Below are 12948 nucleotides of genomic sequence, written 5' to 3'. Positions count from 1 at the left end.
AGACAAAGAAGCAATTAACGAACACTTAACCTTATATGTACAATAAATAGCTACATCAACGGTCATTTTCATGCAAATAACAAAAAACGATACTTTTTGATATTAGTAATATATTAATATGCAGTTTTCTTAGTCGGTGGTTATACGTACTCTCGGGTATAGCTGGGAGGATTGGAATAAGCAAGGGGGGTTGAAAAATATCTCAAAACTTAATAAGCGGGGAGAGGGTTAGAATAAAAATGTCCTGGGTGGAAAGTTTTTGAAAAAGAAATTAATACAGTAAGTATAATCGGGACAAAAAAGAAAACTTTCAAAAACATTTTTCCCAAAAATAAATGAGTGTTGGGGGGGGGGGGTGAAATAACAATGTCCTTGGTGGAAAATTTTCAAAAAATTGATCAGCAGGGGGACGGCTATTAGGTACCCTTCTTACTTAGTTCGATTGAGAAAAAAAAAGGAAATCCAAATTTTGAGATTTTTGAGAAATCCATTTCACGTACGGTGATTTGAAAAAATAAAAATTTTTCAAAATTCTAAACCTGATTTCTCTCGAGCTACTTCAAGACTGCACTGATTTGAAAATAAAATTTTTATCAAAATCAAAAACCTGATTTTTCTTGAGCTACTCCAAGATGGCACTTAATTTAAACGAAAAAAAATGAAATCCAAATTTTGAGATTTTTGAGAAATCCATTTCAGGTACAGTGATTTGAAAATAAAATTTTTTCAACATCCAAAGCCTGATCTTTCTTCAGCTACTTCAAGACGGCACTTAATTCGAACGAAAAAAAAATGAAATCCAAATTTTGAGATTTTTAAGAACGTACGGTGATTTGAAAATAAAAATTTTTCGAAATCCGAAAACTGATTTTTCTTGAGCTACTTCAAGACTGCACTTAATTCGAACAAAAAGAAAAATGAGATTTTGAGATTTTTGAGAAATCCATTTCACGTACGGTGATTTGAAAATAAAAATTTGATCAATATCCTTAACCTAATTTTTCTCGAGCTACTTCAAGCCTGCACTGATTTGAAAGTTTTTTTTTAAATTCAAAACCTGACTTTTCTTCAGCTACTTCAAGACTGCACTGATTTGAAAACAAAATGTTTTTCAAAATTAAAAACCTGATCTTTCTTGAGCTACTCCAAGACGGCACTTAATTTAAACGAAAAAAAATGAAATCCAAATTTTGAGATTTTTGAGAAATCCATTTTACGTACGGTGATTTGAAAATAAATTTTTTTCAAAATCCAAAGCCTGAATTTTCTTCAGCTACTTCAAGACTGCACTGATTTGAAAATAAAAATTTGATCAAAACCTAAAACCTGATTTCTCTCGAGCTACTTCAAGACTGCACTGATTTGAAAATAAAATTTTTATCAAAATCCAAAGCCTGAATTTTCTTCAGCTACTTCAAGACTGCACTGATTTGAAAATAAAAATTTGATCAAAACCTAAAACCTGATTTCTCTCGAGCTACTTCAAGACTGCACTGATTTGAAAATAAAATTTTTTTCAAAATTCAGAACCTGATTTTTCTGAGCTACTCCAAGATTGCACTTAATTCGAACGAAAAAAAAAAATGAAACCTAAATTTTGAGATTTTTGAGAAATCTATTTCACGTACGGTGGTTCGAAAATAAAAACTTGATCAAAATTAAAAACCTGATTTTTCTTGAGCTACTCCAAGATGGCACTTAATTTAAACGAAAAAAAATGAAATCCAAATTTTGAGATTTTTGAGAAATCCATTTCAGGTTAAAAATCAGTGATTTGAAAATAAATTTTTTTCAAAATCCAAAGCCTGAATTTTCTTCAGCTACTTCAAGACTGCACTGATTTGAAAATAAAAATTTGATCAAAACCTAAAACCTGATTTCTCTCGAGCTACTTCAAGACTGCACTGATTTGAAAATAAAATTTTTTTCAAAATTCAGAACCTGATTTTTCTGAGCTACTCCAAGATGGCACTTAATTTAAACGAAAAAAAATGAAATCCAAATTTTGAGATTTTTGAGAAATCCATTTCAGGTACAGTGATTTGAAAATAAAATTTTTATCAAAATCAAAAACCTGATTTTTCTTGAGCTACTCCAAGATGGCACTTAATTTAAACGAAAAAAAATGAAATCCAAATTTTGAGATTTTTGAGAAATCCATTTCAGGTACAGTGATTTGAAAATAAAATTTTTATCAAAATCAAAAACCTGATTTTTCTTGAGCTACTCCAAGATGGCACTTAATTTAAACGAAAAAAAATGAAATCCAAATTTTGAGATTTTTGAGAAATCCATTTCAGGTACAGTGATTTGAAAATAAAATTTTTATCAAATCAAAAACCTGATTTTTCTTGAGCTACTCCAAGATGGCACTTAATTTAAACGAAAAAAAATGAAATCCAAATTTTGAGATTTTTGAGAAATCCATTTCAGGTACAGTGATTTGAAAATAAATTTTTTTCAAAATCCAAAGCCTGAATTTTCTTCAGCTACTTCAAGACTGCACTGATTTGAAAATAAAATTTTTATCAAAATCAAAAACCTGATTTTTCTTGAGCTACTCCAAGATGGCACTTAATTTAAACGAAAAAAAATGAAATCCAAATTTTGAGATTTTTGAGAAATCCATTTCAGGTACAGTGATTTGAAAATAAAATTTTTATCAAAATCAAAAACCTGATTTTTCTTGAGCTACTCCAAGATGGCACTTAATTTAAACGAAAAAAAATGAAATCCAAATTTTGAGATTTTTGAGAAATCCATTTCAGGTACAGTGATTTGAAAATAAATTTTTTTCAAAATCCAAAACCTGAATTTTCTTCAGCTACTTCAAGACTGCACTGATTTGAAAATAAAATTTTTATCAAAATTAAAAACCTGATTTTTCTTGAGCTACTCCAAGATGGCACTTAATTTAAACGAAAAAAAATGAAATCCAAATTTTGAGATTTTTGAGAAATCCATTTTACGTACGGTGATTTGAAAATGAATTTTTTTCAAAATCCAAAGCCTGAATTTTCTTCAGCTACTTCAAGACTGCACTGATTTGAAATAAAAAATTTGATCAAAATCCAAAACCTCATTTTCTTGAGCTACTTGAAGACTGCACTGATTTGAAAATAAAAATTTGATCAAAATCCAAAACCTCATTTTCTTGAGCTACTCCAAGACGGCACTTAATTCGAACGAAAAGGAAAATGAAATCCAAATTTTGAGATTTTTGAGAAATCCATTTTACGTACGGCGAATTGAAAATAAAATTTTTAACAAAATCCAAAACCAAATTTTTCTTGAGCTACTTCAAGACTGCACTGATTTGAAAATAACTTTTTTTTCAAAATCCAAAACCTGATTTTTCTTGAGCTACTTCAAGACTGCACTGATTTGAAAATAACTTTTTTTTCAAAATCCAAAACCTAATTTTTCTTGAGCTACTCCAAGACGGCACTTAATTCGAACGAAAAGGAAAATGAAATCCAAATTTTGAGATTTTTGAGAAATCCATTTTACGTACGGCGAATTGAAAATAAAATTTTTATCAAAATCCAAAACCTAATTCTTCTTGAGCTACTTCAAGACTGCACTGATTTGAAAATAACTTTTTTTCAAAATCCAAAACCTAATTTTTCTTGAGCTACTCCAAGACGGCACTGATTTGAAAATAAAATTTTTATTAAAATCCAAAACAAGATTTTTCTTGAGCTACTTCAAGACTGCACTGATTTGAGGTTAAAATTATTATCAAAATTCAAAACAAGATTTTTCTTGAGCTACTTGAAGACTGCACTGATTTGAAAATAAAGTTTTTATCAAAATCCAAAACCTAATTCTTCTTGAGCTACTTCAAGACTGCACTGATTTGAAAATAACTTTTTTTCAAAATCCAAAACCTAATTTTTCTTGAGCTACTTCAAGACTGCACTGATTTGAAAATAAAATGTTTCTCAAAATCCAAAACTTGATTTTTCTTGAGCTACTTCAAGACTGCACTGATTTGAAAATAAAATTTTTATCAAAATCCAAAACAAGATTTTTCTTGAGCTACTTGAAGACTGCACTAATTTTAAAATAAAATGTTTTTCAAAATCCAAATCTTGATTTTTCTTCAGCTACTTCAAGACTGCACTGATTTAAAAATAAAATGTTTTTCAAAATCCAAAACTTGATTTTTCTTGAGCTACTTCAAGACTGCACTGATTTGAAAATAAAATTTTTATCAAAATCCAAAACAAGATTTTTCTTGAGCTACTTGAAGACTGCACTAATTTTAAAATAAAATGTTTTTCAAAATCCAAATCTTGATTTTTCTTCAGCTACTTCAAGACTGCACTGATTTGAAAATAAAATGTTTTTCAAAATCCAAATTTTGAGATTTTTGAGAAATCTATTTCACGTACGGTGATTCGAAAATAAAAACTTGATCAAAATTATAAACCTGATTTCTCTCGAGCTACTTCAAGACTGCACTGATTTGAAATGAAAATTTTTAACAAAATCCAAAACCTAATTTTTCTTGAGCTACTCCAAGACGGCACTTAATTCGAACGAAAAGAAAAATGAAATCCAAATTTTGAGATTTTTGAGACATCCATTTCACGTACGGTGATTTGAAAATAAAAAATTTTCAAAATCCGAACCCTGATCTTTCTTGAGCTACTTCAAGACTGCACTGATTTGAAAATAAAATTTGATCATAATCCTAAACCCTATTTTTCTTTAGCTACTTCAAGATTGCACTGATTTGAAAATAAAAATTTGATCAAAACCTAAAACCTGATTTATCTCGAGATTCTTCAAGACTGCACTGATTTAATAATAACTTTTTTTTCAAAATCCAAAACCTAATTTTTCTCGAGCTACTTCAAGACTGCACTGATTTGAAAATAAAAATTTGATCAAAATCCAAAACCTCATTTTCTTGAGCTACTCCAAGACGGCACTTAATTCGAACGAAAAGGAAAATGAAATCCAAATTTTGAGATTTTTGAGAAATCCATTTTACGTACGGCGAATTGAAAATAAAATTTTTTCAAAATCCAAAGCCTGATTTTTCTTCAGCTACTTTTCAAGACTGCACTGATTTGAAAATAAAATGTTTTTCAAAATCTAAAACCTTATTTTTCTTGAGCTACTCCAAGACGGCACTGATTTGAAATGAAAATTTTTAACAAAATCCAAAACCTAATTTTTCTTGAGCTACTTCAAGACTGCACTGATTTGAAAATAAAATTTTTATCAAAATTCAAAACAAGATTTTTCTTGAGCTACTTCAAGACTGCACTGATTTGAAAATAAAATTTTTAACAAAATCCAAAACCTAATTTTTCTTGAGCTACTCCAAGACGGCACTTAATTCGAACGAAAAGAAAAATGAAATCCAAATTTTGAGATTTTTGAGACATCCATTTCACGTACGGTGATTTGAAAATAAAAAATTTTCAAAATCCAAACCCCGATTTTTCTTGAGCTACTTCAAGACTGCACTGATTTGAAAATAAAATTTGATCATAATCTTAAACCCTATTTTTCTTTAACTACTTCAAGATTGCACTGATTTGAAAATAAAAATTTGATCAAAACCTAAAACCTGATTTATCTCGAGATTCTTCAAGACTGCACTGATTTAATAATAACTTTTTTTTCAAACTCCAAAACCTAATTTTTCTCGAGCTACTTCAAGACTGCACTGATTTGGAAACATCTTTTTTTTTTCAAAATTCAAAACCTGATTTTTCTTTAGCTACTTCAAGACTGCACTGATTTGAAAATAAAATGTTTTTCAAAATCCAAAACCTGATTTTTCTCGAGCTACTTTAAGACTGCACTGATTTGAAAATAAAATTTTTATCAAAATTCAAAACAAGAATTTTCTTGAGCTACTTCAAGACTGCACTGATTTGAAAATAAAATTTTTATCAAATCCAAAACAAGATTTTGTTTGAGCTACTTGAAGACTGCACTGATTTGAAAATAAAAATTTGATCAAAATCCAAAACCTCATTTTCTTGAGCTACTCCAAGACGGCACTTAATTCGAACGAAAAGAAAAATGAAATCCAAATTTTGAGATTTTTGAGAAATCCATTTAACGTACGGTGATTTGAAAATAAATTTTTTATTAAAATCCAAAACAAGATTTTTCTTGAGCTACTTCAAGACTGCACTGATTTGAGGTTAAAATTATTATCAAAATTCAAAACAAGATTTTTCTTGAGCTACTTGAAGACTGCACTGATTTGAAAATAAAGTTTTTATCAAAATCCAAAACCTAATTTTTCTTGAGCTACTCCAAGACGGCACTTAATTCAAACGAAAAGAAAAATGAGATCCAAATTTTGAGATTTTTGAGAAATCCATTTTACGTACGGTGATTTGAAAATAAATTTTTTTCAAAATCCAAAGCCTGATTTTTCTTCAGCTACTTCAAGATTGCACTGATTTGAAAATAAAAATTTGATCAAAACCTAAAACCTGATTTATCTCGAGATTCTTCAAGACTGCACACTGATTTAATAATAACTTTTTTTTCAAAATCCAAAACCTAATTTTTCTCGAGCTACTTCAAGACTGCACTGATTTGAAAACATCTTTTTTTTCAAAATCCAAAACCTGATTTTTCTTGAGCTACTTCAAGACTGCACTGATTTGAAAATAAAAATTTGATCAAAATCCAAAACCTCATTTTCTTGAGCTACTTGAAGACTGCACTGATTTGAAAATAAAAATTTGATCAAAATCCAAAACCTCATTTTCTTGAGCTACTCCAAGACGGCACTTAATTCGAACGAAAAGGAAAATGAGATCCAAATTTTGAGATTTTTGAGAAATCCATTTAACGTACGGCGAATTGAAAATAAAATGTTTTCAAAATCCGAAGCCTGATTTTTCTTTAGCTACTTCAAGACTGCACTGATTTGAAAATATAATGTTTTTCAAAATCCAAAACCTGATTTTTCTTGAGCTACTTCAAGACTGCACTTATTTGAAAATAAATTTTTTATCAAAATCCAAAACCTAATTTTTCTTGAGCTACTCCAAGACAGCACTTATTTCGAACGAAAAGAAAAATGAAATCCACATTTTGAGATTTTTGAGAAATCCATTTAACGTACGGCGAATTGAAAATAATTTTTTTTCAAAATCCAAAGCCTGATTTTTCTTTAGCTACTTCAAGACTGCACTGATTTGAAATATAATGTTTTTTCAAAAATCCAAAACCTGTTTTCTTGAGCTACTTCAAGACTGCACTTATTTGAAAATAAATTTTTTATCAAAATCCAAAACCTAATTTTTCTTGAGCTACTCCAAGACAGCACTTATTTCGAACGAAAGAAAAATGAAATCCACATTTTGAGGATTTTGAGAAATCCATTTAACGTACGGCGAATTGAAAATAATTTTTTTTCAAAATCCAAAGCCTGATTTTTCTTTAGCTACTTCAAGACTGCACTGATTTGAAAATAAAATGTTTCTCAAAATCCAAAACCTGATTTTTCTTGAGCTACTTCAAGACTGCACTGATTTGAAAATAAAATTTTTATCAAAATCCAAAACAAGATTTTTCTTGAGCTACTTGAAGACTGCACTAATTTTAAAATAAAATGTTTTTCAAAATCCAAATCTTGATTTTTCTTCAGCTACTTCAAGACTGCACTGATTTGAAAATAAAATGTTTTTCAAAATCCAAATTTTGAGATTTTTGAGAAATCTATTTCACATATGGTGATTCGAAAATAAAAACTTGATCACAATTATAAACCTGATTTCTCTCGAGCTACTTCAAGACTGCACTGATTTGAAATGAAAATTTTTGACAAAATCCAAAACCTAATTTTTCTTGAGCTACTCCAAGACGGCACTTAATTCGAACGAAAAGAAAAATGAAATCTAATTTTTGAGATTTTTGAGACATCCATTTCACGTGCGGTGATTTGAAAATAAAAAATTTTCAAAATCCGAACCCCGATCTTTCTTGAGCTACTTCAAGACTGCACTGATTTGAAAATAAAATTTGATCATAATCCTAAACCCTATTTTTCTTTAGCTACTTCAAGATTGCACTGATTTGAAAATAAAAATTTGATCAAAACCTAAAACCTGATTTATCTCGAGATTCTTCAAGACTGCACTGATTTAATAATAACTTTTTTTTCAAAATCCAAAACCTAATTTTTCTCGAGCTACTTCAAGACTGCACTGATTTGAAAATAAAAATTTGATCAAAATCCAAAACCTCATTTTCTTGAGCTACTCCAAGACGGCACTTAATTCGAACGAAAAGGAAAATGAAATCCAAATTTTGAGAAATCCATTTAACGTACGGCGAATTGAAAATAAAATTTTTTCAAAATCCAATGCCCGATTTTTCTTCAGCTACTTCAAGACTGCACTGATTTGAAAATAAAATGTTTTTCAAAATCCAAAACCTAATTTTTCTTGAGCTACTCCAAGACGGCACTGATTTGAAATGAAAATTTTTAACAAAATCCAAAACCTAATTTTTCTTGAGCTACTTCAAGACTGCACTGATTTGAAAATAAAATTTTTATCAAAATTCAAAACAAGATTTTTCTCGAGCTACTTCAAGACTGCACTGATTTGAAAATAAAATTTTTAACAAAATCCAAAACCTAATTTTTCTTGAGCTACTCCAAGACGGCACTTAATTCCAACGAAAAGAAAAATGAAATCCAAATTTTGAGATTTTTGAGACATCCATTTCACGTACGGTGATTTGAAAATAAATTTTTTTCAAAATCCAAAGCCTGATTTTTCTTCAGCTACTTCAAGACTGCACTGATTTGAAAATAAAATGTTTTTCAAAATCCAAAACCTTATTTTTCTTGAGCTACTCCAAGACGGCACTGATTTGAAATGAAAATTTTTAACAAAATCCAAAACCTAATTTTTCTTGAGCTACTTTAAGACTGCACTGATTTGAAAATAAAATTTTTATCAAAATTCAAAACAAGATTTTTCTCGAGCTACTTCAAGACTGCACTGATTTGAAAATAAAATTTTTAACAAAATCCAAAAACTAATTTTTCTTGAGCTACTCCAAGACGGCACTTAATTCGAACGAAAAGAAAAATGAAATCCAAATTTTGAGATTTTTGAGAAATCCATTTCACGTACGGTGATTTGAAAATAAAAATTTTTCAAAATCCGAACCCCGATTTTTCTTGAGCTACTTCAAGACTGCACTGATTTGAAAATAACATTTGATCATAATATTAAACCCTATTTTTCTTTAGCTACTTCAAGATTGCACTGATTTGAAAATAAAAATTTGATCAAAACCTAAAACCTGATTTATCTCGAGATTCTTCAAGACTGCACTGATTTAATAATAACTTTTTTTTCAAAATCCAAAACCTAATTTTTCTTGAGCTACTCCAAGACGGCACTGATTTGAAATGAAAATTTTTAACAAAATCCAAAACCTAAATTTTCTTGAGCTACTTCAAGACTGCACTGATTTGAAAATAAAATTTTTATCAAAATTCAAAACAAGATTTTTCTCGAGCTACTTCAAGACTGCACTGATTTGAAAATAAAATTTTTAACAAAATCCAAAACCTAATTTTTCTTGAGCTACTCCAAGACGGCACTTAATTCCAACGAAAAGAAAAATGAAATCCAAATTTTGAGATTTTTGAGACATCCATTTCACGTACGGTGATTTGAAAATAAATTTTTTTCAAAATCCAAAGCCTGATTTTTCTTCAGCTACTTCAAGACTGCACTGATTTGAAAATAAAATGTTTATCAAAATTCAAAACAAGATTTTTCTCGAGCTACTTCAAGACTGCACTGATTTGAAAATAAAATTTTTAACAAAATCCAAAACCTAATTTTTCTTGAGCTACTCCAAGACGGCACTTAATTCCAACGAAAAGAAAAATGAAATCCAAATTTTGAGATTTTTGAGACATCCATTTCACGTACGGTGATTTGAAAATAAATTTTTTTCAAAATCCAAAGCCTGATTTTTCTTCAGCTACTTCAAGACTGCACTGATTTGAAAATAAAATGTTTTTCAAAATCCAAAACCTTATTTTTCTTGAGCTACTCCAAGACGGCACTGATTTGAAATGAAAATTTTTAACAAAATCCAAAACCTAATTTTTCTTGAGCTACTTTAAGACTGCACTGATTTGAAAATAAAATTTTTATCAAAATTCAAAACAAGATTTTTCTCGAGCTACTTCAAGACTGCACTGATTTGAAAATAAAATTTTTAACAAAATCCAAAAACTAATTTTTCTTGAGCTACTCCAAGACGGCACTTAATTCGAACGAAAAGAAAAATGAAATCCAAATTTTGAGATTTTTGAGAAATCCATTTCACGTACGGTGATTTGAAAATAAAAATTTTTCAAAAATCCGAACCACCCCGTTTTTCTTGAGCTACTTCAGACTGCACTGATTTGAAAATAACATTTGATCATAATATTAAACCCTATTTTTCTTTAGCTACTTCAAGATTGCACTGATTTGAAAATAAAAATTTGATCAAAACCTAAAACCTGATTTATCTCGAGATTCTTCAAGACTGCACTGATTTAATAATAACTTTTTTTTCAAAATCCAAAACCTAATTTTTCTTGAGCTACTCCAAGACGGCACTGATTTGAAATGAAAATTTTTAACAAAATCCAAAACCTAATTTTTCTTGAGCTACTTCAAGACTGCACTGATTTGAAAATAAAATTTTTATCAAAATTCAAAACAAGATTTTTCTCGAGCTACTTCAAGACTGCACTGATTTGAAAATAAAATTTTTAACAAAATCCAAAACCTAATTTTTCTTGACCTACTCCAAGACGGCACTTAATTCCAACGAAAAGAAAAATGAAATCCAAATTTTGAAATTTTTGAGACATCCATTTCACGTACGGTGATTTGAAAATAAATTTTTTTCAAAATCCAAAGCCTGATTTTTCTTCAGCTACTTCAAGACTGCACTGATTTGAAAATAAAATGTTTTTCAAAATCCAAAACCTTATTTTTCTTGAGCTACTCCAAGACGGCACTGATTTGAAATGAAAATTTTTAACAAAATCCAAAACCTAATTTTTCTTGAGCTACTTTAAGACTGCACTGATTTGAAAATAAAATTTTTATCAAAATTCAAAACAAGATTTTTCTCGAGCTACTTCAAGACTGCACTGATTTGAAAATAAAATTTTTAACAAAATCCAAAAATAATTTTTCTTGAGCTACTCCAAGACGGCACTTAATTCGAACGAAAGAAAAATGAAATCCAAATTTTGAGATTTTTGAGAAATCCATTTCACGTACGGTGATTTGAAAATAAAAATTTTTCAAAATCCGAACCCCGATTTTTCTTGAGCTACTTCAAGACTGCACTGATTTGAAAATAAAATTTGATCATAATATTAAACCCTATTTTTCTTTAGCTACTTCAAGATTGCACTGATTTGAAAATAAAAATTTGATCAAAACCTAAAACCTGATTTATCTCGAGATTCTTCAAGACTGCACTGATTTAATAATAACTTTTTTTTCAAAATCCAAAACCTAATTTTTCTCGAGCTACTTCAAGACTGCACTGATTTGAAAACATCTTTTTTTTCAAAATTCAAAACCTGATTTTTCTTTAGCTACTTCAAGACTGCACTGATTTGAAAATAAAATGTTTTTCAAAATCCAAAACCTGATTTTTCTCGAGCTACTTTAAGACTGCACTGATTTGAAAATTAAAATTTGATCAAAATCCAAAACCTCATTTTCTTGAGCTACTCCAAGACGGCACTTAATTGGAACGAAAAGAAAAATGAAATCCAAATTTTGAGATTTTTGAGAAATCCATTTCACGTACGGTGATTTGAAAATAAAATTTTTATTAAAATCCAAAACAAGATTTTTCTTGAGCTACTTCAAGACTGCACTGATTTTAGGATAAAATTATTATCAAAATTCAAAACAAGATTTTCTTGAGCTACTTCAAGACTGCACTGATTTGAAAATAAAATGTTTTTCAAAATCCAAAACCTGATTTTTCTTCAGCTACTTCAAGACTGCACTGATTTGAAAATTAAATGTTTTTCAAAATCCAAAACCTGATTTTTCTTGAGCTACTTGAAAACTGCACTGATTTGAAAATAAAATTTTTATCAAAATCCAAAACAAAATTTTTCTTGAGCTACTTCAAGACTGCACTGATTTGAAAATAAAAATTTGATCAAAATCCAAAACTTCATTTTCTTGAGCTACTCCAAGACGGCACTTAATTCGAACGAAAAGAAAAATGAAATCCAAATTTTGAGATTTTTGAGAAATCCATTTAACGTACGGCTAATTGAAAATAAAATTTTTTCAAAATCAAAAGCCTGATTTTTCTTTAGCTACTTCAAGACTGCACTGATTTGAAAATAAAATGTTTTTCAAAATCCAAAACTTAATTTTTCTCGAGCTACTTGAAGACTGCACTGATTTGAAAATAATTTTTTTTTCAAAATCCAAAGCCTGATTATTCTTTAGCTACTCCAAGACTGCACTGATTTGAAAATAAAATTTTTATTAAAATCCAAAACAAGATTTTTCTTGAGCTACTTCAAGACTGCACTGATTTTAGAATGAAATTATTATCAAAATTCAAAACAAAATTTTTCTTGAGCTACTTCAAGACTGCACTGATTTCAAAATTAAATGTTTTTCAAAATCCAAAACCTGATTTTTCTTGAGCTACTTTAAAACTGCACTGATTTGAAAATAAAATTTTTATCAAAATCCAAAACAAGATTTTTCTTGAGCTACTTGAAGACTGCACTGATTTGAAAATAAAATGTTTTTCAAAATCCAAAACCTGATTTCTCTCGAGCTACTTCAAGACTGCACTTATTTGAAAATAAAATTATTATCAAAATTCAAAACACGATTTTTCTTGAGCTACTTCAAGACTGCACTGATTTGAAAATAATAT

Source organism: Clytia hemisphaerica, unplaced genomic scaffold (genome assembly GCF_902728285.1).
Source record: "Clytia hemisphaerica strain Z4C2 unplaced genomic scaffold, Clytia hemisphaerica genome assembly, whole genome shotgun sequence".
NCBI classification, from domain to species: Eukaryota; Metazoa; Cnidaria; class Hydrozoa; order Leptothecata; family Clytiidae; genus Clytia; species Clytia hemisphaerica.
Note: the sequence above shows the minus strand (reverse complement) of the source record.